At 48.3% G+C, this 26,215-nt stretch overlaps 1 long non-coding RNA gene across 1 annotated transcript in view; it reads right to left on the reverse strand.

Moving 5' to 3' along the window:
* Positions 1-13,816: 13,816 nt before the first annotated feature.
* Positions 13,817-26,215, reverse strand: part of LOC110257270 (uncharacterized) — a 99,286-nt gene continuing 86,887 nt past the window's right edge. The window contains exons 3-4 of the long non-coding RNA XR_002339672.2: positions 16,612-16,819; positions 13,817-16,307 (exon numbers count right to left, since the gene is read on the reverse strand). This is a non-coding gene — a long non-coding RNA (uncharacterized LOC110257270). The remainder of the gene's footprint in view (positions 16,308-16,611; positions 16,820-26,215) is intronic.

A 26,215-nucleotide genomic window follows, 5' to 3' on the forward strand; every position in this document is an offset into this window, starting at 1 on the left:
GCTTCCTGGAGGAGGTGATACCTGGGCTGAGGAGACGGGGATAAGGTCTATGTAGAGGGAGTCAGGATTCTCCAGAGATGTGTATATATCCTATATATACATGTATACACACACACATACATAGGTGTATACATACACACATACGCACATGACTGTGGGAGCTGGCAAAGCTGAAATCCGTAAGGTAAACCCGCGGGCAGGAAAGGCAGCTAAGAACTGATGTTGCTAAACAAAAAAGTACAATGCAAACCAAAACAGCAGAGTTCTTGCTGTGGCACAGTGGTTAATGAATCTGACTAGGAACGATGAGGTTGCGGGTTTGATCCCTGGCCTCGCTCAGTGGGTTAAGGATCCTGCGTTGCTGTGAGCTGTGGTATAGGTCACAGACTCGGCTCGGATCCCACGTTGCTGTGGCTCTGGCATAGGCTGGCAGCTCCAGCTCCAGTTGGACCCCCTAGTCTGGGAACCTCCATATACCGCGGGTGCGGCCCTAGAAAAGACAAAACAAAACAACAAACAAACAAAACAACTGTTGTCGCTATCCATCATCCTGAGTCTAGAAGCTGGAAACTCAAGGAGAATTTCTCTATCGCAGCCTGGAAGCGAAATTCTTTGGGGAACTTCAGTGTTTCCTCTTAAGGCCTTCAAATGATTAGATGAGGCTTACTCCCATTATGGCGAGTCATCTGCTTTACTCAAAGTCTCCTGATGTAAAGATCAAGCATATCTAAAATATACTTTCACAGCAACATTTAGGCTGGTGTTTCACCAAACAACCAGGCACCCAGAGACTAGCCAAGTTGACACATACAATTAACTATCAGAAAGCACAAAAATGATATGAGTCCACTTACATGAGGTGCCTAGAATAGTCAAATTCACAGTGACAGAAAGCAGAATGGTAGTTACCAGAGGCCCAGGGGAGGGAGAAGTGGGGAGTTATTATTTCCTAGGTACGGACTTTCGGTTTGGGATAATGAAAAAGTTCTGGAGAGGAATAGTGGTGATAGATGTTACAGGAAAAATGTGAATGTATTTAGTGGCCCTGCACGGTTAAAAGTGTAAGTTTTTTGTTATGTGTATTTTACCACAATAAAACAAAAATTAAGGAGTTCCCATCTTGGCTCAGTGGTCAACAAAACTGACTAGTATCCATGAGGATGCAGGTTTGATCCCTGGCCTTGCTCAGTGGGTTAAGTATCCGGCATTGCCATGAACTGTGGTATAGGTTGCAGACGAGGCTCAGATCTGGCGTTGCTATATCTGTGGCGTAGGCCAGCATCTACAGCTCCAATTCAACCCCTAGCCTGGGAACCTCCATGTGTTGCGGGCATGGCCCTAAAAATTTAAAAAAAAAAAAAAAATTAAGCATCACAGGCAGTGAGGGCTGAGCAGCAAAGGGTGATGGGGAAGAAAGGCCTCTTGTGGATGAAGTGAACTCATCAACCCACCGGATATTTAATGCTAAGCCGGCATGAGCCAGCACTGTGCTAGGGCTGGGGAGGAGCAGTGAACAACAAAGGTAACTCCTGCTGCCATGTGCCCAGTGGTACCGATAAGCCCTTTAAATTCTTTCTCTCGTCTCGTGATCACGAAGAGCCCATTATCAATAGTCCCATTTTACAGAAGAGGAAGCGAGGCTCAGAGAGGTGCTGTGATTTCCTTGAGGTCACACCATAATCCGGGGAGGAGGGATGAAATTCCGATCCGTCCGACCACAAAGTCTTTATGAGGGCACAGGCTGGACAGGACACATAGAATCCTTGTTTTTTTTAAAAGACAAAGAATATCAGAATATTTAATTTTGACTTTGACCGTTCTAATTCAAGTATAACAAATATTCTGTCTACATACAATAAGAATCCTTTTTTGCCTGAAGAAATTTGGTGGGGAAATATGAAGTGGTAGAAGAAGTGGAGAAAGAAGTGGTAGCTTGAAGGAGAAAAAGAACTGGGGAGAGGATCTTTGGAGAATGGGGAGAAAGGGAGCATGTTTGTGGCTCTTGGGGGAAGAGTTTGTAGAAGAAGAGGGAGAAGGGGAGGGGTGGGTGGCTGAGGGGGCACAGTCAAGAAGGAAGAGGGGAGCAGGTGAAGAAGCAGGGGAGTCCTGCATAGAGGTGGAGGGCAGTAGCAGCTGCTTTGGGCCAAGGCCTCTCCTTGGTCAGGCAGAAGCCCAAGGCCCTGGCACCAAGTGTATGGGCAGAGCAGGGTTGGGTCTGAGGAGCAGGGGACCCAGGGATGGGGCACCTCGGGACAGGGTAGAGCACGGGCTCTAGAGCCAGAGGGTTACAGACTCCGAGTTCAAGTTGCAGCTCTCGCTGGTTAGTCTGTAGCCTTGGGCAAGCAACTTATGCTCCCCAGACCCAGTTCCATCCCTGTTCAGTGGGAAGAATAATAGGTCATGGGTTATTGTGAGCATGAGGGAGGATACTGATGGAACCCTGCATTATGCCTGCCCACAGTGGGTACCTGGGTCAATCGGAGAGGATAAGAGGATGTTCAGGCAGCTGCGAAGCCCTGGCTGAAGTGTTGAGAACGTTCTAGTTGGCTCAGATTGGCATCCTTCTCCACCTTGGCTGTTTGGGAGTCATAAAGCATGTTTAACCAGGGTGGGATTAGCGAGAAAAAAGTGCTTCTGCTTAGAGCCAATTCAACCCACCTTGGATTCACACCATTCAATCCATCTTAGATTCATACAATTCAATCCACCTTGGATTCACACCATAAGGTTGGGACTTAATAGATACTTGAGGTGGAATGGACAAAACATTTGGCTCTGCTCTTGAGTAGCCATATGTCCCTGGGCAAGTGTCTTAACTTCTCCGAGCTTCAGTTTCCTTTATCATTCAAGTGAGGATTATAAGCCTAGCCCCAAACTCTTAACAACAACTATCTCACAGTAGAGACGATGGTGAGAGGCTGGTGGGAAGAATTTCTCCTTATATTTTTACCTGTCAGTATCAAGTGGAAAACTGGCAACATTTTGTGATCTGCAAAGATATTTTTTTCTGAAAAAAAAATTACTCATCTGTTTCCTGCCTACTTCATGGGTAGGCAAATAGGTGAGAAAGTCCTTTCTGACATGTAAATGGTGAAACAAATGAGAGAAAAATGTCAGCATTATCACTGGTAGAGCACTTTTTCCACTTTGCAAAGAGATTTTGGAGATTTCCAGGATCAGACCTCATCCTTCCTCCTAGCTGCTTAGTACATCTTTCAACTCATTCAACAAATGGTCATCAAGGGTCTCTTGTCTGCTGGACCCTGTACTAGTCCTGGTGATAGAGGAGTGAGCAAAGCAGAGAAAGCATCTACTCTTGTGGAGCTCACATGTGACAAGAGAGAACAAACAAGCAAGCACATATCTACTACACTAAGGAGTGAGAAGCACTATTAAGAATACAGGCGGGCACAGAGTTGAAGAGTGTTCTATTTTAGACCAGACAGTCATGGCAGGCTTTCCTGCGGAGGTGACATCTGCCTAGAGCCCTAAATTAAATGAGACGTAAGCCAGGGAGTATATTACAGAATAATGCAGGCAAAGAGAAGACCCCATTGGCAAAGGCCCAAAGGTAGGAACTCATTAGGCATACACCATCTAGGCACCTGATCTTCAGCCACACTTTCATCCATCCATCCATCCATCCGCCTTTCCATCCACTTACCTATTCATCTGTCCATCTATTTATCCATCCCTCCACCCACTTATTCACCTGTCCATTCAATTTTCCTACCCATTCATCCATCTCTCTATCCTTCTATTCATTTGCCTCTCCCATCCATCTATCCATGTATCTGTCATCCATCTATCCATGTATCTGTCATCCATCCATCCATCCATCCATCCATCCATCCATCCAACATATACTGGGGCTCTGTCACCAATCAATCATGGGGAGGTATGAGGGAGACTTTCTGACAAATTAGACACCACCTCTTCTGACGTGGAGAGACAGGGGCAAACAGAGTGTGGGCTGGCCAATGACAGTGTGTCCTCCATCAATCACTGTGCATTTTTTGCTGAGGGAGCTCTCTCAGTGTTTCCAAACTATGAAAGTTTTAGGAAATCTTGCTTGGATTTCACAGGTCAAGTCCCAGCCACCTTCTCTGTGAGAAAGTTTCTGATCCTTCCTCTTAAAATTCACTACCCCTTCTACTTTGGACCTTCACTGTGCACTACATTCTTCATTCTCTTTGGAGGTCTTTGCATAAATTTGAGTCTCCACCACTGGCTCATGAACTTTTTATGATCAGGGCCAAAATCAATCAATCAATAGGCTACTGTTTATTGAATGCTTAACTACATGTTTGGCATTGTGCAAAGCATATTTTGAATACTTTTATCTTATTTTTTACCTAAAATACACAGAAGGGGACCTTCCCTCCTAGGAGGGACTTGCTATTATTATTATTATTATTATTATTATTATTATTATTATTGTCTTTGTAGGGCTGTACCCATGGCATATGGAGGTTTCCAGGCTAGGGGTCGAGGTGGAGCTACAGCTGGCAGAGCCACAACAATGCCAGATCTGAGCCGCATCTGCAACCCACACCACAGCTCACGGCGACACCGAATCCTTAATCCACTGAGCAAGGCCAGGGATCGAACCAGAGACCTCATGGTTCCTAGTCGGATTCGTTTTCGCTGCACCACAATGGGAACTCCGGGACTTGCTATCATTATCTCCATTTTACTGATGAGGAGAAATGGAGGCAGAGAGAATTAAAGCGACTTGTCCATGTTACAAGCTAGTAAGTGGCCAAGCTGGGACCTGGTCTTTCTGGAACCTGGAAAAGTCTATCTTTTTTTTTTCTTTTTTTTCTTTTTTAGGGCCACACCTGTGGCACATGAAAGTTCCCAGGCTAGGGGGTCAAATCAGAGCTGCAGCTGCTGGTCTACGCCACAGCCACAGCAATGTGGTATCTGAGCCGCATCTGTGACCTATGTGGAAGCTTGTGGCAATGCTGGATCCACTGAGCCAGGCCAAGGATCGAACCTGCATCCTCATGGATACTAGTCGGATTCTTTTTTTTTTTTGTCTTTTTGCCTTTTCTAAGGCTGCTCCCGTGGCATATGGAGGTTCCCAGGCTGGGGGTCTAATCGGAGCTGTAGCCGCTGGCCTACGCCAGAGCCATAGCAACGCGGGATCCGAGCCGCGTCTGCGACCTACACCACAGCTCACAGCAACACCGGGTCCTTAACCCGCTGAGCAAGGCCTGGGATCGAACCCACAACCTCATGGTTCCTAGTGCGATTCACTAACCACTGTGCCATGACAGGAACTCCCGGATTCTTTTTTTTTTTTTTTTTTTCCCCACTGTACAGCAAGGGGATCAAGTTATCCTTACATGTATACATTACAATTACATTTTTTTCCCCACCCTTGGTTCTGTTGCAATATGAGTATCTAGACATAGTTCTCAATGCTATTCAGCAGGATCTCCTTGTAAATCTATTCTAAGTTGTGTCTGATAAGCCCAAGCTCCCGATCCCTCCCACTCCCCCCCCCCCATCAGGCAGCCACAAGTCTTTTCTCCAAGTCCATGATTTTCTTTTCTGAGGAGATGTTCATTTGTGCTGGATATTAGATTCCAGTTATAAGTGATATCATATGGTATTTGTCTTTGTCTTTCTGGCTCATTTCACTCAGTATGAGATTCTCTAGTTCCATCCATGTTGCTGCAAATGGCATTATGTCATTCTTTTTTATGGCTGAGTAGTATTCCATTGTGTATATATACCACCTCTTCCGAATCCAATCATCTGTCGATGGACATTTGGGTTGTTTCCATGTCCTGGCTATTGTGAATAGTGTTGCAATGAACATGCGGGTGCATGTGTCTCTTTTAAGTAGAGTTTTGTCCTAGTCGGATTCTTAACCTGCTGAGCCACAGTGAGAACTCCCAAAGCCCATCCTTTATTTATTTATTTTTTGTCTTTTTAGGGCCACACCCACAGCATATGGAGGTTCCCAGGGTAGGGGTCCAATCAGAGCTATAGCTACTGGCCTACATCATAGCCAGAGCAACGTCAGATCTGAGCCACGTTTGCGAACTGCACCACAGCTCATGGCAATGCCAGATCCTTAACCCACGGAGCCAGGCTAAGGATCAAACCTGCATCCTTGTGGATACTAGTCGGGTTCATTACCAACGAGCCATGACAGGAACTCCCCAAAGTCTATCCTTTAAATGTTGCGCCACTTCCTACCTTAGTGGCACCCATCAAACCACTCCCCACCATCCCCCAAGGTGCTGAGTGAAGAGGAGAAAGAACTAAGTTCCTGATCTGAGCGCACACCACCTGGTTTGAACTGCACCTTCACTGGGATTCATGCTTTGTGACTTTGGCCCTGGTCAACTCGATTCACCTCTCTGGGTTTCAATGGCTTCATTTAAAACAAGGGAAATCACAGACTTGCCATTATGCTCAGTGGTTAACGAACCCAACTAGTACCCATGAGGATGAAGGTTCGATCCCTGGCCTCGCTCAGTGGATTAAGGATCTGGCGTGATGTAGGTTACAGACTCAGCTTGGATCCCACCTTGCTGTGGCTCTGGCGTAGGCCAGTGACTACAGCTCCGATTAAACCCCTAGCCTGGGAACCTCCATATGCCATGGGTACGGCCGTAAAAAAAAAAAAAGACCAAAATAAAATAAAATAAAATAAAATGAGGGAAATCACAATAGCGGTCTTATAGGTCTATTGCGGCTTAAGATGATGATGCCCGTTAAAAAAAAGGCAGATGGGTGCCTGGCACATGGTAAGCAACCCATTGACCCTAGCAATGCATTTTATCTAATAAAGATTGCAACCTCAGTTCTCACACAATTTGGCTTCTTTCTTCTTTCGCAATTTGCCTATCATATTTTATCATTCTTACTTGGCACTATTGGATAGGGAAGGTCCCTAAAAGCTCCAGAAGCTTTGCCTTTGGAACTTTTCTTAAACTAGGCCAGGAGGTTGCCAGAAGAGGAGCAGATGTGACCCACCCCGTGGGAGGGGTAGAGCAAGGACTCCCCCACCCCCTCACCCGGCACCAGCCTTCGTGGGGAAGGGGAGACGGCTGAGCCGGCTCAGGCGGCACTTATCTGCCCCTCCCCAGGGACCCGCGTCAGTAGGGCCTTCAGACCTTCCAGGGCCTCCCCGTAAATCACCCTGGATGATTTATAGGGAGACGCCCAGTCCGCTAATCCAGTAAACAGGATAAGCTGGGTCCAGCCGGATTTATGGGCTGCCAGAAGGGCCTTTCGCCGAGGGAGATGTGCACCCCGTGACCCTCCTCCTGACCGCTGGCCTGCAGCACCCTGGCAGGCGGGGGTCAGCCGCCTGGGTTCCAGGCCTCCCTCTGCTCCCTCAGCTGCTGTTGCTGAGGTCGCACTGGCGCCTTTCCCTCTCTGGGCTGCAGGTCCCCAAAGCCCAGGTGTTCACTGGGCGGCTGGTATATGCATTCGGCAGTAGAGAAGCTAAGGAACTGTAAGGAGGGCCACGGCGGGGACAGGCTTTGGAGCACAGGGATGCAGCTCAGGGGTGACGGAGCTGGGCTGGGCTGTGTTCAAATTCTGGTATGGATGTTTCCTAACTGAGCCTTAGTTCCCCTCAGATCTGAAGAGGCAATAATATTAATATATTTCCCACAGAGGTGTTAATGGAATAATACAATAAGAGAATGCATATAAAGTGCCTTCAGAGGGGACCGGCCTGAGCTGTGTGTTGCAGCTTTGTTGTGTTCCTGGGGAACCGGAAGGAACCAGAAGTCCCTCACTCACAGGGCAGAGGAGGGGACCCATGAGGGCTCCGCAGAAGTTAGAGATGACAGAGGCAGACCCAATCTTCACCCAGCAACATGGGTGGAGCTTGAACGTAGAGGGCAACAAAGATACAGCAATGATACATCACCCGAAGACTGAATGCAATCCGTACAAAAATCTCAATAGCATTGTTGGCGGAAGTAGGAAAGCCCATCCTCCAATGCAAATGGAATTTCAAAGAATCCCAAATAGCCAAAGGCAGTCTTGAAAAAAACGAGAACAAAGTTGAAGGTCTCACACTTCTTGATTGAAAAACATACTACAAAGCCACAAGACATAGACCTAGCAGCCAATGGAACAGAAAAAAATCCCAGAAATAAACCCTCACATCTATGGTTAATTGATTTTCCAATGGTGCTAAGATCATTCAATGGGAAAAGGAGAGTCTTTTCAACGAATGGTCCTGGAAAAACTAGAGAGCCACATGCAACAGAACAAAGTTGGATTCTTACCTCATACCATGTACAAACCTAACTCAAAATGGATCGAAGACCTAAACTTAAGCACTAAAACTACAAAACTCCTGGAAGAATATACAGGGGGAAGTCTTCATGGCAATTATTTCTTCAATACAACACCAAAAGCACAGGCTATACACACAACACACACAAAGGCAAACTGGACTTCAAGATTTAAGAGTTTTTACATCAGGAGTTCCTGTTGTGGCACAGTGGTTAACGAATCCGACTAGGAACCACGAGGTTGCGGGTTCGGTCCCTGGCCTTGCTCAGTGGGTTAAGGATCCAGTGTTGCCGTGAGCTGTGGTATAGGTTGCAGACGCGGCTGGGATCCCACATTGCTGTGGCTCTGGCATAGGCCGGGGGCTACAGCTCCAATTTGACCCCTAGCCTGGGAACCTCCATATGCCGCAGGAGTGGCCCAAAGAAATAGCAAAAAGACAAAAAAAAAAAAAAGTTTTTACATCAAAGTACACTATCAAAAGAATGAAATGAAAGCCCACAGGGCAGAGAAGATATTTGCAAATCGTATATCTGATAATGGATTAATATCAGAATATATAAAGGACTCCTATAACTTGACAACAAAAAATCAAACAATCCAATTAAATGGGCAAAGGACCTGAAAGACATTTCTCCAAAGATGATAAACGAATGGCTAATAAGGCCATGAGAACATGCTCAACATCTTTAGTCATCAGAGAAATCAAATCAAAACCCAAATGAGATACTACTTCACACCCACTGACCAGGATGGCTATTTTTAAAAAACCAAACCAAACCCAAACCAGGAAAATAACAAGTGTTGACCAAGGTGTGGAGAAATCTGAACCCTTGTGCATTGCTGATGGGAATGTAAAATGGTCCAGCTACTGTGGAAAACTGTTGGCCGTTCCTCGAAAGTTAAACACAGAATTCCAATATGACTAGGAATTCCACTCCTAGATACATACTCCGGGTAACTGAAAACAGGACCTGTAACAGATACTCAGACACTGATGTTCACAGCAGCATTATTCACAATAGCCAAAAGGTAGAAATAAGGCAAATATCAATCAACAAATAAATGGTGGTCTATACACACAATGGAATATTATTCAGCCATAAAAAAGAATGAAGTTCTTACATAGGCTACAATACAGGTGAACCTTGAAAACATTATGCTAAATGAAATAAAGCAGACACAAAAGGACAAATACTGCATGATTCTACTTATATAAACTACCTAGAATAGGCAAATTCATAGAGACAGAAAGTAGGATAGTGGTTACCTGGAGCTAGAGGGGTGGAGAAATGAGGTGTATTGCTCATGAGTACAGAGCTTCCTTGGGGTGATGGAACAGTTTTGGAGATGGAGGTAGTGATGGTTATACAACATCATGCATGCATTTAACATCACTGAATCCTATACACAAAAATAACTAAAATGGTTAAACTTTTTTTTTTTTTTTTTGCTGAGCCCATGGCATGCAGAAGTTCCCAAACCAGGGATTAAACCCAAACTACCACAGTAGCTAGAGCCACAGCAGTGACAATGCTGAGTCCTTAACTGTTAGGCCACCAGAGAACTCCTAAAACAGTAAATTTTATATTACCTCTCTTTTATCACAATAAATATACACATACACATAACAATCATGCACATTTCACTCTAAAAAATGGGTGCATTCAACCAATAATTCTATTTGCCTTTGTATGTACAGAGTGTGTGTGTGTGTGTGTGTGTGTGTGTGTGTGTGTGTGTGTGTGTTGGATAGAAGGGCAATGATGATAAAAAAGGAATACAGAAAACAAATATGTAAAATCCAGGCAGCAAGCACCAATGGTGGTAACATGTCATGAACACGGGAGGGTGATTAACTCGGTGCTTTGAATTTGAGGTCTAAGAAACAAACATGTAAACTCATCCTAGAGACAGAACAGTGGACAATAAAGGCTGAAATACCAGGTTACAAAGTGGGTGTATAGATTTCCATTGCACTAACTTTGGTTTATGTCTGAGATTTTCTTTTTCTTTTTTTGGAGCAACACCCGTGGCATATGGAAGGTCCCAGGCGAGGGGTCGAATTGGAACAGCAGCTGCCGACCTACACCACAGCCACAGCAATGCCAGATCCGAACTGAGTCTGCGAACCACACCACAGCTCGTGGCAACGCTGGATCCTTGACCCATTGACAGAGGCCAGGGATCGAACCCACATCCTCATGGATACTAGACGGGTTTGTAACCCACTGAGCCACAACGGGAATCCTGAAATTTTCAAAATAAAAGTTAATATGGTAAACCTTCAGGGCTGGACTTCACAGAGCACAGGAAAGCCAGGGGACTTGGGGCCAGAGGCTCACCTGTGCCTACTCACTTACTCCCTTTTGTGTTTGGACAGAGTAGCAGAGACTCTGAACCACAGTTATTTTGTCAGGAAAATGGGTCTAGTAACACTGCATGCCAGGTGTAGTGTGTTTTGTGTTTTGTTATTATTATACATGGTGGCTCTGCTTCCTCCAGAGGCTGTGGCCAGAAGTCACCCAGAAAATTCCACGGTGAATGCAGAGCCCAAGGTCAATATGGGGTTTAGATGTTGGAAAGGGCAGAGGGCCCTGTGCTCCCCTATGCTGGTTGGCTTCATGGAGGTGGTGGCAGCAGGGCATACTTTGGCCTTGAGGGCCCACGTGAAGTGGACAAACAGGAGGAGAAAGAAGAACAGGAGCGAAACATTTGACAGCTAGGATAAAAAGGACAGACAAGGGCAAAGAAAGGGCAGGGTTAGGAAGAAGGTGGGAAGGGAAGAAGGGAGGCAACAGGGCGAAGAGAAGGAAGTGGCTCGTGGGAGGGCATCGTGCACAGGGCGCTGCCGACCAGGCCCATCTCCTCATTCACTGATTCACTCACGTGTTCATTCATTCAACATGTACTGAACCCTTAGACGTACCAGACCCTGTGCTGGGGACAAGGGATGCAGCCGTAAACAAGATAGACAGGGCGCCCGTCTTCGCGGAGCTGACATCTCCCAGAAGACTGATGTTACAAATAACCATGAAATGAAATAATCAGGGTGCAGGGAGACCATCTTGTCTGGAGACGGCCAGGAAAGGCCTTCAGGGAAGGTGCCGTCTAAGAGGGGGCCTGAAGGATGAAAGGGGCCTGAAGGATGAGAAGGGCCTGCCCTGTAAAAAGCAGAAGGACAAGCCTTCCAGGCAGACGGCAAAGAGCCAAGTGTCCTCTGCCGTGGGAGAACTTGGGAGATGGAGAAAGTGGTTGCCATGGCAACTCCAGGCCCAGCAGCAGCAGGGATCACATCCCTTTTCTTTTGGTTTTTTCTTAGGGCCGCATGTGCAACATAAGGAGTGTCCCAGGCTAGGGGTTAAATCAGAGCTGCAGCTGCTGGCCCACAGCATAGCCGCAGCAACACCAGATCTGAGTCGTGTCGCTGATCTGTGTCACGGCTCATGGCAATGCTGGATCCTTAACCCGCTGGATCCTTAACCCACTGAGTGAGGCCAAGGATCAAACCTGCATCCTCATGGATGCTCGTTGGGTTTGGTACCACTGAGGCACAACAGGAACCCCTATATACCTTTTGTCTGAACTTTTACTTCCAGAAAGTACCCCCTGGGATCACTGAGTCCATTACACAAATGGGGAAACTGAGTCCTGAGCAAGGCCTTTCTAATGTCACTATTTGCCCATAGGGGATGGCAGTTCCCTCAACTTCATTTAGAGTCTGTCCTTCTTCTTCTTCTTCTTTTTTTTTTTTTTTTTTTTTTTTTTTTGTCTTTTTAGGGCTGCAGGTGTGCCATATGGAAGTTTCCAGGCTAGGGGTAGAATCAGAGCTGCAGCTGCCAGCCTACACCATAGCCACAGCAACGCCAGATCTCAGCCGCATCTATGACCTCCACCACAGCTCACAGCAACACTGGATCCTTTAACTCACCAAGTAAGGCCAGGATCGAACCTGAATCCTCATGGATACTAGTTGGGTTTGTTACCACTGAGCCACAACGGGATCGCCCCTTTCTTTTTTGAAATGGAAATTTGTCTCATCTGGACATGGCCTTGGGAGAACTGGATGAGAGGGAGGTGGCACAAACCTGGTGACTCTGGCTCCCATATGCCTTGGGGATGTGCCACCAGAGCCCAATCATGCCACTGGAGCCCAAGGACTCAGGTTTGGGGAACAAGCCAGGCTATTTTTGCCAGATAAAAACCCAAGATGCATACGCATCCTGGGAGGTAGCTAGAAGCACAGTGACATGGGAGGGTTTTCTTGCCTTTTCCAGAAATTTCCACCTCGGCCCTGGAAAGACTTGGGGTTTGGGAGAGAGAGGGGTAGGGAGGAGAGTTGTTTTCAGAGAAGTGAGAGGCCCCTGCGGAAGAGGACAGTAGACGAAGGCACAAGTGGGTCAGCAGAGGCAGATTTCAGCCCCGCACCGGAACGTGCTTTCTGCTCCTCACTGCGTACACGGTGAAGGCCCACTGCCAGGGGTATTCAAGGAGATGCCTGGGTAAGAAGCGAAGGTGAAGTTCTGAGATACTGTCCAACTAGGAGTCCATGACATTGAAGCCTTAGGACTTAGGATCCAACCATAAGATTAGCAGCGTAACTACTAAGTACTAATTGAACTCCTGACTGAGCCAATGGTCCCTTCGACTCCCCTTTTCTACGGTTGTGAACTGCTTGGTGGACCCCCCGAAAAGGCATGTCATTGGGCCCCCAGATGTGAGAGGAGGGTCCCCAACACATTCCGGTCTCAGATTTGTCCTGAAGAAGGAGTATGGCCTGGAAATAACAGCCTCGAGCCTTTCCTTTCCTGCCGTCAAGGGTTTCAACAAATATTCATTGAGCACTGTGTTGTGGGCCCACCCGGAGGCACGGAAGCTCATGCGAGCCCCGTGAGAGGTTCTGTAGTGTCGCTGACCCTAAGAACCTTGATTCTGTCAGCTCTGCGGTCAGTGGGAGGGGGGCTTTAAATTCTCCCCCAAAGACCTGAGCAGGTTTTCATTTGCATTTTCATTTGTGAGGCTGAGCTTAGGAAGTTCTGGAAGCGAAGACCTTGCCAAGTTCTCTGCAAGTTCTGAAGCAGAGCAGGAGTGTGTGTGTGTGTGTGTGTGTGTGTGTGTGTGTAGGCACATGCACGGGCCCTGCTGTTCATGCCTGCAATACTACGCAATTCAGTGACACAGTCCTCATTTCTAAAAATGGATTCCAGGCCACTCCAAACACACCCAGAAATCATCCCTCTGCTTCTCCTACAAGAAGGAGAATTCATGCAAAAAGCAACAAGGAGGTTAAAGAAAGATGGGGTGGGAAGCATTTCTCTTCTCTTTCCACACACTGGCAACCACGCAGGACTCTGCGGACAGGTGGCAGGGTTCTATTCTCCAGGCCTCCCTGCGCTGGCTCCCCTCCCACCTACTCAGAGCTGAGACCCAAACCCGAGGACCCTGGACTTACACGGGGCTCGTCTGCCACATTTTCTGGGCTCTGGGTCTGAATGACGCTTTAGTGCCTTTCTACTTGATTCATTTGATGGATTTGTGGAGATTTTTTTTTTTTTAACTTGGAAACAAATTGTAACTGAAAGGGGAGAAAAGGTGTTGCTTAATTTCAAGCTCAGTTCTGTTTTTCTAAGATGTGGTTCTTTTAAAAGTAAGATAAAACAAATATCTATTTACCACAACTAGGCTTTCTAATTAGCTCCCCTGTGCCCTCTCCTTAAATTTAAACCACTTGTCTCCACATAAAATCTCCCGCAGTTTCCTCCATTAACACCCTTCTGAAGGAAGGGCCAGCCCACAGCTGGCAACCGCTGGCTCGTGGGCTGCAAGCCATGGAAGGTGTGGGGCTGGGACGAAGGCGTGTGGAGAGGGGGTGGGGGATCTCGGCCTCTGGAGCAGCCCTCTTTGTTGAGGCTGCAGAAGTCTCCGACAGTGGGAAACCATCTGGGGGACGCAGAGGGACCCTCAAAAGGCCTCGGGATCCACGAGGTCACAGCAACTCCTAAGCACTCTTGGCAGAAGATGTTTGGTGCTCTGAGGGAAAAGAATCTATCCCCACATACTCTGCCCTGGACGCCCACTAGATGTTTATACATCCCTAGAAGAGGTTATCTGCTTTTGACTTGAGACAGGCCCCAAACCAGGCCTCTGATGGGTGGACTGGGGACGTTGTGAAAGATGGCTGGGAGTGTGTGTGTGAGTGTGTGTGTGTGTGTGTGTGTGTGTGTGTGGTAGAGGGTGGGGATTCAGAAGAGGGGCTCCTTGGAATCCAAAGACTTGTAGCATAAGCTCGGTCCCCGGCCCTGCTCCATCCACTCCTACCAAAGAAGGAAGGGGTCTCCTCTCAGAGAGGTCAAGGTCTGGAGGGGCCCACCGCTGCCCTCGGCCAGTTGTGTGACCTTGAACAAGTCATTTCCTTGTCCGAGGCCTCAATTTCCCCAGCTCTGCAGAAGAGCCTGTTCTTTACATTTTGGAGACCCAGGCCTTCTGGCAGCCTGATGTGAGAGTGTCTCTCTAGGAAGGACGTCTTACAGGTGCAGATTCCAAATTCGGCTTACACATTCGAGGGTTCTCAGGCCCCTGGAAATCCCTCTGAGGACCGGCCGGTAGGGGCCCTGGTGGTGGTGACCAGGGTCCCGCATGCAGCCTGCACACTGTCGGCGCTCCAGAAATGTCTGCAGAATGAATAGATGGTCCCTTCCCACTCTCACCTCCTATGAGTCTAGGATTCTAGGTGCCTGGGCTTGAAGTCACATTCTGCATCCAGGGACAAAGGTACACAGCAAAGACACCTGTCAATGTTAGAAGTGCAAGCGTGCACACACACATACGTGCACACAGACCCACGGCGCATGCGTGCTGGCCGACTGCCATTCCTTGGCCAGACATGTTTTATCAAGATCCTACTCTGTGCTAGGCACCAGGCATATGGTGACCCTGTCCCTGCCCTCATGAAGCTCATAGTCTGGCTGTTCTGGGCACAGATCCATGCCAGACCTGGGTGGCCAGCAAGACACAGCCCCAGCCCCGTGGCCAGGGCTGGGCTGCCATGGGCCTCGGGTGCTTCTGCCTTCATGAGTCTTTTCCTCCATCAAAAAACATTTTAAAGTACTCCTGTCTTGGTATAACGATGACCATAATCCAGGCTGAATGCACTGTTAAACATTATTACAGCCCTGCCCATGGCTCAGCTTTACCCACCAGATAATGCATAATCTAGGGCTGCAAGCACGGGTTTCAAAATGAGAATCCCTAAGAGTCAGAGGAGGAAGAGGTCAGGGAGGGAAGGAGATGGCTCTTGAGCAGCGCCCTGGAGAGGGAACAGGACTGAACTGATGGAGCACAAGAGGCATCGGGACCCAGGAAAGATCAGAGAGGGCAAAGGCCTGGCAGGAGGACTGTGCAGGACATGTGCCAGCAGCAGCCGGGGCCAGAGTTCCAGTGCCCCTCAAGGCTGGACCTGGGGGTCATTCAGGGTCTTGCCAACAGCCTCCAGCCTCAAGACATGCACCTCACGTCTCCCAGTTCCACTTGTGGAATCTCAGAATGCTGAGAAGGATGAGCCCTTAGATAACCTCCACCACAACCCCTGTTTACTGAGGGCGCCCAGGCACACAGAGCACTTCACCATTACCCCACTTTGCAGATGAGCACACCAAGGCTCAGGGAGTTAAATAACTTGCCTGCAGTCAAACAGCCAGGAAGAGGCAGAGCTGGATTCACACAGGTCCGTCCTCCAGAGCTCTATGCTCCTACCCCTACAGGGTGGAAGGGTGGGGCGACAGCAAGGCCAGGGGCCCCCATGCCACGGCCCCTGGGAGGAGGCACAACTGTCTCTCCGAGAGGCTGAGGGAACCCCATCCCATCATCCCACAGATGGGTCAACTGAGGCCCAGAGAGGAGATATGATTGGTCCAGCGTCACAGAGTTGGGGACAGAATCCACGGATCCTGGCTGCAGCCCAGGGGCCCTGCCCAGCAGTGGGGAAGAGCAGCACCCTCTGAATGATTCCACTAGCATCATTGGTCTTCCTCATCCTGTCAATGTCAGAGAGCACAAAGCTTGTTTCTACAATGGCTGTGCCCCCTTCCTGGTCCGCCCTTCCTACCCCACCTGGCCATGCAAGTTCCCGAAGAATCAGTTTCTGTAAGGATCAGACTGAGATCTCCTTTCTCAAAAGTTTGTTCTCAGAAAGGGGAACCTTTCTTCTTCACATTCTTTGACTCCCCGCCCCAGTACAGAATAGGCTCCTCCGCGTCCCAAACCCATCCTTTCAGCACAAGAAGCACTTGCCTCCCAGGCTGGCTGCGTAGATGTTATCATGAACACGAGGTGACTCACCTTCGTGACAGCTCAGCCCGCTGGGCAGGAACGCAGTTCTGGGCGCCACAGTCTTCCAGAGGTAGAGACACACCGGAGCAGTCCCAGGGTGGGGCGACAGGAAGGCCAGGGGCCCCCACGCCATGTCCCCTGGGAAGAGGCACAATTGCAGGAACTGGGCTGTGGAGTCAGGGTGTGTAAAGCTGTCATCAGATCCTGGGAGAGCATCCTGTAGAAGAAGGGTGATAAAAGTTGGCGGGGGGGGCGGTCCACAAAGAGAGGATTTTGACTCTTCGTGGAAGTGACAGGGTAGCGGTCCATTCAATTCAAGATCTTATCACCATCAGTGCTGACTAAGGAGGAAATGGGTTGTCTAGGGCAGTACTGAGCCCCCATGTACTGGTGACGTGGAAGCAGAGGCTGGACAGGGATGCTGGGAGGAGATTTAGGTACCAGACGGGTGATGCAGGAATCCATGGCTTTACGGATTGGAGGGCTTTATGAAGACGATGCCTCTTCTCTTCTCATTTTCTAGGGAGGCAACATAGTCGAGGGAAAAGGAATATTTCAGCCTTTGAAGTCAGACAGTCTCTGTTTCAATCCCAGTTTGTACTGCTAAAAGAGCCTTCACCTCTCTCTGTGACTCAGTTTCCTCTCTATAAGATGAGGACAGTAAGAAACATAACAGCTGTTGTGGGCGTTAAATAAGAATGTATATAAGGGTTAATAATATACATGATTAATAACCTACTATTAATAATAACTCTTATATACTGTAAGTGAGTTTCTCCTCCCATTTTACAGGGGGAGGGAACAGAGTGTGGAGCTGTTAAGTGACATGCCTGGCCATTGTTCAATGGCTGGTGGGGCGATCAGTGTAGGAGGGAGCCCAGTTCTCTTCTAGCACAGTGGGCTGTGTCCTGCTTGCTTTGGTCCCATTTACTGAGAATCTGCAAATGCCTGAACTAAGTGGTGTGCCACTGAGTAGCTCCTCTGTGACCAGGTACAATCATTATCCTCATTCCACAGATGAGGCTCAAATAATTAGGCCAGTTGCTCAAGGTCTCACAAATGAAGAAGCAGCAGAGTTGGGATTCCAATTCAAGTCTGACTCCCAAGCCCAATGTCTTAACCAGGCGTTGGCAAACTATAGCCCGAGGAGCAAATCCTCCTCACCTCCTGTTTTTGTAAATAAAGTTTTATTGGAACACTGTTCGTTCGTTTGATTATGTATTGCCTAAGATTGCTTTCCTGGCACAACTGCAGGGAGAGTTAATGCAAATGGACTATCCGACTTGCAAAGTCTGAAACATTTACTATCTGGCTATTTACCAGAAAAATTTGCCTAGCCCTACTCTTTTTTTTCTTCTTTTCCATATGCACCCAGGGCACATGAAAGTTCCCAGGCAGGGACTGAATCTGAGCCAGAGCTATGACCTATGCCACAGCTGCAGCTGTAGCAACACTGTAGCAGCATCTTTAACCCATTGTGCCACAGCAGGAACTCCAGGTTAGCCCCACTCTTACACACCATTTTATAGTCTCTTCTTGGGAATTTAAGGAGAAGGTGCTAAATACCAAGACCCTTTTTTTTTTTTTTTTTTTTTTTCTGGCCCCATGGCATATGGAGTTCCTGGGCCAGAGATCAGATGCAAGCTGCTGTCTCAACCTAAACTGCAGCTATGGCAACACTGAATCCTTAACCCACTGTGCTAGGCCAGGGATCAAACCTGCATCTCAGGGCTCCCGAGATGCCGAAGATCTCTTTGCGCCACAGCAGGAGCTCCCAAGATGCATTTTTAGGCAGGTGGGAAGTACTGACATGAACACTTTGATAATTAGAGACTGAATTACTGACCATTCCACCTTTCCTCCATCTCTCCATAGGCAGATCCTCTGGTCAAAGGGGATGCGCTGAGTAAAACAAAGACCAAATCCTGTGTCTAGAGGATCAACAATGCTCTGTGTTTTGCATCTCCGTATTATTCTGTATTATGGTATAATCGGGGGATTAGTTTTAAATTTTTTATTATTTAAAATATTTAATTATACTATCTTTTTTTTTTTTTTTTTTTTTTTTTTTGGACATTTCTAGGGCCGCTCCTGCGGCATATGGAGGGTCCCAGGCTAGGGGTCCAATCAGAGCTGTAGCCACCGGCCTACACCACAGCCACAGCAACGCGGGATCTGAGCTGCATCCTCAACCTACACCACAGCTCACGGCAATGCCAGATCCTTAACCCACTGAGCAAGGCCAGGGATTGAACCCACGACCTCATGATTCCTAGTCGGATTCGTTAACCACTGAGCCACAAGGAGAACTCCTATATTACTTACTTCTTGATGGATATTTAGAGTTTATTTTTATTATAACTGTCAGAACTGCATCTTTTCTTTTTTTGTGTCTTTTTTAGGGCTGTACTTACGGCATATGAAAGTTCCCAGGCTAGGCGTTCAAGGGGAGCTATAGCTGCGACCTATGCCACAAGCCACAACAATGAGGGATCCCAGCTATGTTTGCAACCTACGCCACAGCTCACAGCAATACCCACTTAACCCACTGAGTGAGGCCAGGGATCGAACCCACATCTTCATGGATACTCTTTGCGTTCTTTACCGCTGAGCCACAACAGGAACTCCCATCTTTTCTCCTTTTCAATATACGATCTCCACTGTGAATGTATAATATCAAGCACCACTTCATTCCCCAAGTGAACCAGGGAGTTAATAGATTTCGATATATAGGGTTAAAGAACTGATTCGGTCCACAAATAAAAGATATGAATCTGAGCAGAGAAAATACCGAACCAGGAGTCCAGAGACCTTGGTTCTGGAATAGCTCCATCTAACCAATTGGGTGATTTGAGTCTCAGTTTCCCCTTATAAAATGGAGCTATTGGATCAGATGCCTGCTAATGGCTCTTCTAAGTATGGTAGTGCATCCCCATAGAAAATGCACCAAAATAAAGACTTTGGGGGCAGTTCTGCTCAGAGGCAGAGACCTCACAGAAATGACCACTGATCCCCCAGCAGGGAGTCTCTGTCCCGAACCCAGCCAGTCCTTTGGGAAGAGAAGACTGGGGTCTGCATGCATCAGGCACCTTCCTGCTCATTTCGGGTTTTGTCACAGGATCCAGGTCTCCTTTTATCAGAAGAGGGGGATTTAGGGCTGGTGAGGGAGGCGTGACCCTGGTGAGGGGCAGTGGGTCAGAAGACGCCAGCAGCTGGTCTCTATGACGGGGAGGGGGGGGAGCTGAAGGAAGCGGCGACTGTCCTGTCATCTCCCCCGTCCTGGGGATGGCTCTATCAGGGCACTGGGGAGCAGGGCAGGATGGGCATGTCATCGCCGTGAGGGGAGGGGGCGTCCCCACCTTCCTGCTAATCCCCCCCGTGATTACCCTCTCCCTAGGCAGGAACCAAAACCTTTTGGTCCTTAGGTCCTATCACTCTTCACAATTTGATCAGCAAAGAAAGAAATTTCATTGTTGTTTTAATGTGTATCTATTTGATCACTCCAAGAATTGGCCTTTTTCCTGTTTGCTATGTGTATTTTTACTTTGGTGGCCTTTGTTTAAACTTTTTTTTCTTATTAGCGGTATTTATCTTTTCTCTTTTGAGTTTTTAGGTGACTTAACATGTAAATATATCTTTTATGTTGTCAAGCATTTACAAAATCAGACAAAACTGGGTGTAGCAAGAAAAGAGCCTCTTCCCTTCCTCTGCAATTCTGAACTCCAGAGGAAGCCACTTATAATTAACATTTGCTGGGTAAATGCTGTTCATTTTCTGTATTTATAAAAATTTCTTCAAACACACACACACACACACACACACACATATATATACAATTTTTTTTTTTGCTTTTGCTTTTTAGGGCCTCATCTGTGGCATATGGAAGTTCCCAGGCTAGGGGTCAAATTGGAGCTGTAGCCGCTGGTCTATACCACAGACACAGCAACACCCGATCTGACCTGCATCTGCGACCTACACTACAGCTCACAGCAATGCAGGATCCTTAACTCACTGAGTGAGGTCAGGGATCGAACCCACATCCTCATGGATGCTAACTGGGTTTGTTATCTGCTGAGCCATGAAGGGAACTCCTGTATATACATAATTTTTTCATGTTTCATAAAAGTGGAAATATGCTATATCTTTAATCTGAAAATTGTTTTTAATAATTCTACATTGTAGGAGTCCCCGTTGTGGCTCAGCAGTTAACAAACCCGAGTAGCATCCATGAGGACATGGGTTCGATCCCTTGCCTTGCTCAGTGGGTTAAGGATCTGGCGTTGCCGTGAGCTGTGGTGTAGGTTGCAGACTTGGTTCAGATCCCGCGTTGCTGTGGCTGTGGTGTAGGCCGGCAGCTACAACTCCAATTGGACCTCTAGCCTGGGAACCTCCATGTGCCGCAGGTATGGCCCTAAAAGCCAAAAAAAAAAATCTACATTGTAAACTGAACGAGGTCTCTCTTAGATTCCTATGCCTCTTCTCTATTTTACAAGCTCTTTCTTGTCATCCTTACTTCAAGAGTTAGGAGGGAAAAAAGAGTCAGGCAAGAATCATTAACAGATTAGAGAAACTGAGGCTCAAGGAGGAAACCTAACTTACCCAGATCCTTCAAGAATTCAACACTGGATGAGAAACCCAGGATGAAACCCTCCTGATCCTGAAGGAAGGTGTCTTCTCTATGCTGAATGAATCAGACCTTCTGTCCCTAAAGTCACCCTCCTGAGGGACACAGGCTGGAGTTGGGGGTCAGAGAAAGCAGAGGTGCTAAGAGAGTCCAGACATAGAAATTCAAACTACCCCCCAAAGCTCCACTCAATTCCTGATGTGCTAGGGGACCTTGGGGCAAGTGGTTGGCCCTCTCTGCATTCCCCATGCTCATCTATAAAATGAAGGCTTTGGTGGAACCAAATTTCCAACTGTGCTCTTCAGGGCCACAGGGAACCCCCACAAGTTACTGTTCCCCAAAACTGAGCACGGGGGCACGTTTGGGGATGCTCATCAAAGCACTGGGTATGCTGGCGAGAAGCTGGAAGCAACTGCCATGTGGCCAGCAGAGGGTGGGTTCTGTGCATCAGGTCATGTATCTTTTCTTTCCTTCACAGAATAGTTAGAGAGTAACTACTGCCAGACCCTGGTTCCCTCCCAGCATGGGTGGCTCTCCAGGCCACAGGGCTGAGTGGAGGAAACAAGTACCAAGACCTGGGTGGGCTGATTCTTTTGATACAAACCACCACCTTCTACAGGATAGATCTGGATGTCTGGCTACAGGTGGACAGAGAGATGAAAAGGTGCTGAGGAGGGTTTGCAGGTGTGTCTCCAAGTGATGGTGCCACTTCAGGAACGGGGGGAGTCTGGGCACCTTGTCTAGGGCACTTTATCTGTATTTTTCTAAGCAAGGGAGACATATTCAAATACTGTTTGCAATTATACATATAAAGACTTATCAGTCCAGAGAGAAAGAAAGGACAAAAAGAAACTTGCCATTTTCAGTTTCAAGGAGTCCTTCAAAATCTAGTAACGCTTAGGTTCTACAACCTACCCAATGCTAGAAAGCATCTTGGTTTGGGGATCAGAGATTTATTTTATTTATTTATTTTGATGGCTGCACCCACAGCATATGGAAGTTCCCAGGCCAGAGTTCAAATCTGAGCCATAGCTGCGGCAATGCCAGATCCTTTAACCCACTGTGCTGGGCCGGGGATCAAACCTGTGCCTCTGCAGCAGCTCAGGTCACTAGAGTAGGATTCTTAACCCACTGGACCACAGCAAGAACTCTATTTTAAATTAGATGAATCAATGACTATTACTGCTTGGATCCAAGACCAAGCCGGCTTTGTCATCGAGGCAGCATCCAGTATATTCAGCTCCAGCTGATCCTCCCTTAGCTGCTTAAAATCCCATCTTGGCATTGCTGGACAAGAACACCCCAGGACTTAATTTACAAATGAGGAAACCTAGGCCCAGACTTGTGATTTCTTTCAAAAAAGTTATTGAGTATATTTGATCTATAACATGGTGTAAATTTCAGGTGTGCAAAATGTTAAATGATTTCTCATTTTGCCAAGGACTCGATTAATGGTAGAACCCAGATTATACAGCAGGGAGCAAGCCTGCCCTGTCTGCAGATCCTGGGCCCAGTGCAGGGAGGAGGGAGAGGATGGGATGGAGGGAGAAGCCATTGTCCAGACTCCCCCTGGAAGCTCCAATGATGAGTCCTGGTGTCCAGCACATGCTGAAAGGAAGCCTTGTCAACATGGAAGGAGATCAAGGTGGCCGGGGGGGTGCTGAAACCTCCTGTCGGGTCCAGCATCTCTCGGAGATAGGGACACTTCGGCCGCTGCCCCCGCCCCCTCCTTGAGCTCTCTCCACTCGAATTCCGAGGGGCTTTGGAATCACTAGACTGTCTCCCGCTCCCAGGAAACCCCAGGCTTCAGTGGAGCCAGGCGACTGGCCATCCATCATTCTTATCTCCTGGCTCTGGCGGCCCCAGGTCCCTGGCCTGGATGAGCCCAGGGGGCCAGGAGGGCGGGGGGGTAGGGAGGGGGCAGGGGGGGCCTTGATAACAAGAAAAGCAGCTGTCCCCTGGGGGAACTTCAAAGTGCCTGGAGCTGAAATTTATGGGCAGAGTTGTTCACATTAGGTGCCAGAGGACCATTCATCCCACAAATATTTACTGAGCACCTACTATGTGCCAGGCACTGGGTTGGGGGAATCTTATGGGCACAAAGAGATTTTGCTGTCATTAGGTTAAATGTCTACCTCAGTGGACTCAGTTTGATAACTGCATACGTTCATTCATTCATTCAGCATTTATTAAGCACCCACTGTGTGCTGGGAGTTTCTGGAAAACCAAGACTGTTGGCAAGGTTAAATGAACATGCCCTCTCCTGTGGGCAGGGTCTGAGATCTACTAATGTGGGGGTCTAGAGCTTCAGTGTCAGGCAGATGGGCAAGTTACTCAACCTCCCTGGCTCTCAACATTCTTAGCGTAAAACCGGGGTAATACTCCTTCCTATCCTGTAGGGACTGGCAGAGGAGGAAATCAACTAAGAAACTGTAGGTCAAGGCTTAGCCTGAGCATGGTAGACAGGATCTTGCACCAAAGGTAGCTATTTTTGTGACTGCAAGGAATCACTGCCATCATCTAATTGTTCTGCGTGTGTTGAGTAGCTGCTCTTGCTCAGCAGTTGTTGGCGGGGCAACTGGCCTGTCGGCCTGGGAGGGTTTGCAAGAGTCCCCACCTCTTCCCTCTGGTCTCTCCTTGGCTGAACCTTTGAGGTGTTAAGGAAGGGTTCCTGCATGGGGCCCAGAAGAGGCATTTGGACTTGGCAACCCTTCAAATCCCTCTCAGCCTAAGACTTGAAGGGTCCCTGAGCCTCTTCCTAGGAAGGATCCTGGCAGGGGACCCCCCCCCCCACCTCCCAGGGGGCCCATGAGGAAGGCCTTCCTTCTGGAGAGTCCCCAGCTCCGTCCTCTGGGCCTTAGCCCTACTCTTTGAGCCTCAGTGTATTCGTCTATAAAATGGGGTTACCGGCAGGATAAAATGAGATGAAGACGGTAAAGCCCTCGACACAACGTCTGCACAATGAAGTCTGTGATAAGGAGCGGCCAGTAACAACAAGCCACAGTAAAATAACCATTATCATGGGGAATCGAAAAGGAGGGGGAGGAAGAGGAAGGAGAGGGAGAAGGAAGGGTACCAGAGCTGTACTTTCTGGGGGTAGGAAGCTGTCCTCAGGTCCTGGGAAACCTGAGTTTGGCAAAGGAGAGCACACGTGATTCCAAAGATGTTTCTCAGCTCAGAGTCGGGTCAACGTGGAAGGGGAGGTGCTGGGAGTTAGTGCTCTTCCTCCCCCGGTCAGGGGAGTGTTACCACACACACACACACACACACACACACACGGATGAGCATGAGAGGCCCCAAAGAGTCAGAAGCAGGGGGAGCAGGGCACCCCCAGAGCTTGTCTCCTCTCTCACCCCTACAAGGCAGGAGTATGGACAGGCCTAGGGGTTAGAGGTGTGTCCCCTCTCTAAAATTCCTATGTTGGGAGTTCCCACTGTGGTGCAGTGGAAACGAACCTGACTAGTATCCCTGAGGATGTGGGTTCGATCCATGGCCTCCATCAGTGGGTTAAGGAGTCAGTGTTGTCGTGAGCTGTGGTGTAGGTTGCAGATATGGCTCAGATCTGGCGTTGCTGTGGCTGTGGTGCAGGCCAGCAACTGCAGCTCCAATTCAACCCCCTGGCCTGGGAACTTCCATATGCCATGGGTATGGTCCTAAAAGGAAAAAAAAAAAAAAAAAATCCGATGTTAAAATACTAACTCCCAGCACCTCAGATTATGGCCTTATTTGGAGACAGGGTCTTTACAGAGGTAATGAAACTGAAATGAGGTCATTAGGGCGGGCCCTCATCCAGGACAACTGGCGTCCTTACTAAAAGGGGAAATCTGGACAGAGCTTGGCTGGACAGAAGATGATAGGAGGAGACACAGGGAAAAGACAGGTGTCCACAACCCAGGAGAGAGGCCTGCACCAGACCCTCGTAGCTCTCCAGAGGAACCAACCCAGCCAACACCCCGATTTAGGACTTCCCAGGCAGCATCGCTTTGCCTGCCCACTTGCATCTCTCACAAGCATCCTATCTTAATAAATCTTTTCTTGCTTATCAAAAAAAAAAAAAAAAAGAGAGAGAGAGAGAGACTTCCCAGCCTCCAGAACCATCATTTAAGTCAACAGCCTGTGGCGCTTTGGTGGCGTGCCCCACGGGATGCGCCGAGGGCCTCTCTGCGTCCTGGAGAGGCTGGCTCCCCTCCAGAATCCTGGGGTGTGGCACAGAAACCACGGTGCAGGCTTGGCAGCATCTGACCGCCACACCAGCAACTTCGCAGTGATTTTCCTCTTCCCTGTGGCTGCCTGAGAACTGAAAACCCATTTTCCTGGTGCCTTCTGGTGGCAGCTGGATTAACGTCACTGACTGCTGTCCTCTGGGAAGACCTGTCGGGCTTGCTCTGGTCCTCTTGGGACTGGGGATTTGTCAGAGATTCTAGGAATCACTGAGCCAGCTGCATCCATCTCCTCCTCTGTCATTTTCTGTCTCTTCCTTCCCTCCTTCTTCTTTGGCGCCCCCTCTTCCTGGACTGGGCTCACCCACATCCCACCCCAGGACTGCCTCCTCCCGATTCCCCATCCTCCAGGCCACCCTCAGCTGGTGGCCCTCAGCAGAGCGAGGGACAGTCCAGAGCCCAAGGTTGCCTGGGAGACAGAGGCAGGAAAAGTCTAAACTCACTTCTTTGGAGCCGGAGAGAAATTATCCAGAGCTGGTTTCTCCTCCCACCTTCCAGGGAGCCCTGGTCTTGTCCCTGGTCTGGATACATTATTATATTTGCTTTAATTGCATTAAAGCAAATGACTGTGTCACCCTGTGGTTTGGATCAGGTCAGGGATCTGATAATCCATCCTGGCACAGTCTAGACAGCAATCACTTTGATGCTGTTTTTAGCAGGATGAGAACAAACAATTTTTCCAAAGTGGTCACATTAGGCAAACAGGCTGGTGGGTCATCTTTTTGGGAGGACACATGCCCTGGCTCCAGGCAGCCTGCTGACTCCCGGG

This window comes from Sus scrofa, chromosome 16 (genome assembly GCF_054392235.1).
Source record: "Sus scrofa isolate SSC_HxYL_T2T_F1_AM1 chromosome 16, Sscrofa_HxYL_maternal_Yorkshire_Landrace_v2.0, whole genome shotgun sequence".
In the NCBI taxonomy this organism is placed as follows: domain Eukaryota; kingdom Metazoa; phylum Chordata; class Mammalia; order Artiodactyla; family Suidae; genus Sus; species Sus scrofa.